The 5,005-nt window shown below is 36.4% G+C and overlaps 1 non-coding gene across 1 annotated transcript; it reads right to left on the bottom strand.

Annotated features, from left to right (window-relative positions):
- Positions 1-527: 527 nt before the first annotated feature.
- On the bottom strand, positions 528-601 carry trnat-agu (transfer RNA threonine (anticodon AGU)). The gene has a single exon. It is a non-coding gene; the product is annotated as a tRNA-Thr (tRNA).
- Between the last annotated feature and the right edge of the window lie 4,404 nt (positions 602-5,005).

The raw sequence follows: 5,005 nt of genomic DNA on the forward strand, positions 1-5,005 counted from the left end.
TCTGCTATCCACACATACATTATCCATTACAAGTCCACAGTGCTGTGATCTATAAACATTTTAAAAAATATATTTTTATTTCTACTCTGTACCAAAAAATTTAAATTAAATTAAATCGTGAGTATGTCGTTTCAGCTGAGAGTTTCATTTTAGACAAGTGTTACTTACCTACCATACATAGGTAAGTATGGTGGGTAAGTGTGACGTGACACACAGCTAAGTACGGTGACCCATACTCACAATTCGTTCTCTGCATTTAACCCATCCAAAGTGCACACACACAGCAGTGAACACACACACAGCAGTGAACACACACACGGAGCAGTGGGCAGCCATATTTATGCTGCGGCGCCCGGGAAGCAGTTGGGGGGGTTCGGTGCCTTGCTCAAGGGCACCTCAGTCGTGGTATTGCCGGCCCGAGACAGGAACCCACAACCTTAGGGTTAGGAGTCAAACTCTCTAACCATTAGGCCATGACTTCCCCAATTTATCCCCAATGACCCTCTTTGCACACGTAGGGTCTTGAAAGGCACTACTGGGATTCAAACCCAGGCTCTCCTGTTTACTAGACAGGCGCTTTAACCAACTAAGCCACAGCGCCACGTGTTAAGACTAACTAATTGATTTACTACCTTTGTGTAAAATTATGGGCTTTTATTTTTTTCTAGATGTAATAGAACTCAAAGTGTTCATTTTATTGTCCCAGCAATTCAGGTGTCGGTTTTCCTTCTCAGGGTTCGAAACTTGAAAAACTGGTGGAAAAGAAAAATAGGATTAGTATAGGCTAAACTAAATTCCCACATTTTGCTGATTAAAAGAAACAAGGCTAAGCTTGAAGAGTTCTGGTTCAGGAAAAGCTTAATTGAAGTTGATGATTGTTTCTGACAAAATGAGGCAAAGAGGTTTCACTGAAATATGCAATATGCTGAAAAATTGGCCACATGAGTGTGTGTGTCTGTGTGTGTGTGTGTGTGTGTGTGTGTGCATATAATGACCAGTTGTCATAAAGCTGATTTAGGAGGCCAGAAAACAGACTTTCTATTTGCTGATGTTTAACACACAACCTTGATGAAAGCAGCAAAAATCATTGCAGATCATCTTCTGAATGGGTGCCTTTGAGGAGTCGTTTGTGTGTGTGTGTGTGTGTGTGTGTGTGTGTGTGTGGTGCTGTAGATTTGCTCTAATGCCACCCACTCAAATTATGTTAAGTGAACATATTTGCCTGGGTAATGTGTCTAGGCTTCATTTGGATGTTGAGCTGTTTGCAGTTTACACAGCGCGAGAGAAGTGCACACATTTAGCGAGAAATATAAAGTGAGTCCTTATACGTCCTTAAGTTACCCGGGTATTAGCTTATGCTCTGACATTTGTTGAAAGAAAAAGGAGGATAATCAGGTATCGGATAATGAGGAGAACTGTTTGTATGAAAAGGTTGGAAGCAGGAGAACTCGTTTCATTTTCAGCACCTTTATTCTCACACACCATACTTTTTTCCAGCCAAGTGTGTGGGACTTGGCGTAGTCGCCAGCTTCAGGCCAGATTCAGACAGTCCACGTCTCTGGGTGTGTGTGTGTGTGTTTGTGTGTGTGTGTGAGAGAGAGAGAGAGAGAGAGAGAGAGAGAGAGAAAGAGAGAGTGAGAGAAAATAAGAGAGAAAGAGTGAAATATTGCATGTGAGGCATTTTTAGTACATTAATAATAATAATAATAATAATAATAATAATAATAATAATAATAACAATTTTGACCATAGCACTATATTTCTGTACTGATCTAAATAAATTTTCTGACCGATTTACAGTACAGTACACAGTTCACAGTGAAATCTGGACTTCCACCTTTACATTTCATTTCCGTTTAAATTATTTCACGTAATATCTACATTTTATTAAACCATCCAATTTTTTTCATCTGTTAATCAAAGCTGCAGTCATGTGACGTGGCCCAACATGATGTTTTCTGAATGACAGAATGATTATATGATGAAGATTATTTTTGTATTATTACCTTCATTTTATTCCCTTAAAAATCATGTTTTTTTATACCTCATATAACACAAACAAATGCCAACAAATAGTTTTATTAATTACAGAATATAATTTGTAATCCTTTTATTCTAATGTAGTGTAATGTCTGTTATGGAACTTTTAATCTCTTCAAATTGATTTAGACAAAATAGAACCTGGAAAACAAAGCTCTGGTACTGGAGACTCCTTCCTTATTAAATGTTAAAGAAACATTTTACAGAAAGGTTTTCTATTTTAGTGATTATATGTAACTGGTGCGGTCGTGACGGCCAGTGTCACTTAAACGGTCAGAAGTTGTAAATGTCTTCAGACCACAAGTTAAAGATAATTTCTTCTGTGTTGTATTGAAGAACCTTGGATAAACAGATACTGCACTGAAGGCATTGGGTCATCTAAACCTTTACAGGGTTCCCACGCGTCCTGGAAAACCTGGAAACTACTGGAAAATTAATGACCAATGTTCCAGTCCTGGAAAACACATGGAAAATGAGAGAAAACATAAATTGTCCTGGAAAAAATCTTGTTGTCCTGGAATCTTGTTGTCCTGAATGTTTTCAGCAAATGGTGACGGGTAAGCAGGTTATATTAACCTTGTTAATCTGAATATCATGTGCAAGGGGAATGCACAGCAAACTAAAGCATGCATGATGGCATTGGCCTGAGAAAGGAGAGGGTATTAATATGTGCCGTCTTTTTATTATTTTATAATTGTTGAAATTTCATTCACATGACAAATTGTCTTTAAAAGTATAGTTAAGTAATAGCCATAAAGTGTACGCTGTTTTTAAGACTTCTGGAGAGAAGAACATATTACTTTAGGCCGTGAATCTGTGATCCTTGTATTTTTTTGCTAAATTTGAAATGTCCTGGAAAATGATCTCTGAAAAAGAGTGGGAACCCTGCTTTAATTCTGCGGCCTTAATTACCATGTGATCCAACTTCCAGACTCTAACAAACACACATGACTGTCACCTTTAACCGAGCTGCCCTCACATGTTCTTCCTCTCCCATACAATCACACAACGGTGACAGAAAAAAGGTGGAGCCAAAACAGGAACTTACATGGAACCGTGACAATTAAAGGGAAAACACTCATTCAGACACCACTTTAGGTTCAGACAATTTTGTGTGGATTCTATACATATTTAACAATATCATTTGTGCACCGCTTACATATATTGTATACTGTAGGTTATTGTTTGAATAACAACAGCTTTATTGCTTTGTTTATTTTTTGACTTAGACAATGTGAAGCATCAGAAATTCTTAAAGATGAATAACCAAATAACAGCCTGGTTTTTTAAAGGGATCTGCATGTTAATGTGTTTTAATCTACAATATTAATTACGTTTAATAGCTTTGCACTTTACTATTTATGGGTTGGGGCATATAACACATAAACAGCATGTATAAATGTCACAAATTAATTATTTATTTTATTTTATTTTATTTTATATCTCTGGGAAACAAATAGTATTCGATTGAACACTGTTTAAATTCCCACAAGAAGACATTTCCTTTTATTTCTGGTTATGTAGCATAGTTTTTCAAATATTAATATTACTTGTTTACTCAATAACTCATCCGAACGAATTCCGAGTGAATCTAATTATCCAGCATGAGAGTTTCATAAAAATCCAAAATATGCAAAAAATGTTTTGTTTTTGTTCTTGCTTTTTTCTATCCATTATATCTGCAGTATCCTATATATGTTTCAAGCGTTTTCTTCTGGTTGTAATAATGTTGTTTAAAACAATATTAGAAATACTGACATGCCTTTTTTAAAATTAGACCTCTTTCACCTTTTTCTCTCTGTCTAAACTTGGCAGTCAGCAGTGACTCTTTCTGAGGTTGGTAATAAGCTGACATATATTTTATGAGTTGCAATAAACACTTATCAAATTATTCAGTACCGTGTGAGTGTGTATGTGTGGGGAGAAAATAATAACCAATGAAAAACTGCAGGATATTTCCCAAAACGGTTTCATCTTAAAGTTGTCATATGTATGAAATAAAACACTGTTGGGTTTAATGTCTAATCGATCATACGGTGGTAACCTTTAATGCCATCAAACTGATCAAGTTGTTGCAAGTTACAGTTTTAAAAAAAATCAGCAAAGCTCGATTGCTCACAAAGAACTCCAGGAGTCCAAATCATAGTGAGACGGTGTGCAATTTCGTTTTAAAAATGATGTTAGAAATCTGCTACTCTTATACTGTTATTATAGCTGCTAGATTTATAAGGGTTATTATTAAGTTATTACAGATCTGAGACTGGTCACTAAGGAAGGAGATTCGACTGAAACAGAGAAAAGTTCACATAGAAAATTAGTAACGTGAAAGCTGTCATGTGGACCAGAAAGCAGACCATGGTGCCAAACACGAGGCCTGCGGTAGGTGGAGTGAACGGTGCCACCATTCCAATGAACCCATGCTTCCTTGTTCAGGAAGCAAAGTAACTTGCTGTTATGTTTTATGATGTTTTATCTGGTAATGACATCATTAGTTTTGATTAGATGCCATACATGTGTACCACGAGTAGCAGGTAAACGTTGTAGGACACAGAACAGACAGATGAGAAGCTTTACTACGCATAATAGCACAAAAATAATAAAACAAACTAAACCCGGTGAGTCCGTATGATGGTGTTCACCATGAATGTGCTCAGTGTGAAAATCACTTAAATCCAAAGGTTTGATCCAAACCTTACTAAATTGTTCCTATTTACAAGGTTTGGAAAATCCTCATCCAGAATTGTTTTGTAGTTTCCATCATTATATAAACATATTCTCATGCTAGGACAAGGTCAGCATCTAAAAACACAATTAAAACAAATCTATTATTAAATCTAGGTAGATAAAGACAAGGTACAAGAGAACAAGTCCAGCTTTTTCTGGACAGAAACACATTCATGGAGGTTTTTCTTGTATCTTGAGGGATGGTACATCATGTCGAGTCAAGCTACCCACACAGAAGTAA

The sequence above is a fragment of the Tachysurus vachellii genome, chromosome 21 (genome assembly GCF_030014155.1).
Source record: "Tachysurus vachellii isolate PV-2020 chromosome 21, HZAU_Pvac_v1, whole genome shotgun sequence".
Classification (NCBI taxonomy): domain Eukaryota; kingdom Metazoa; phylum Chordata; class Actinopteri; order Siluriformes; family Bagridae; genus Tachysurus; species Tachysurus vachellii.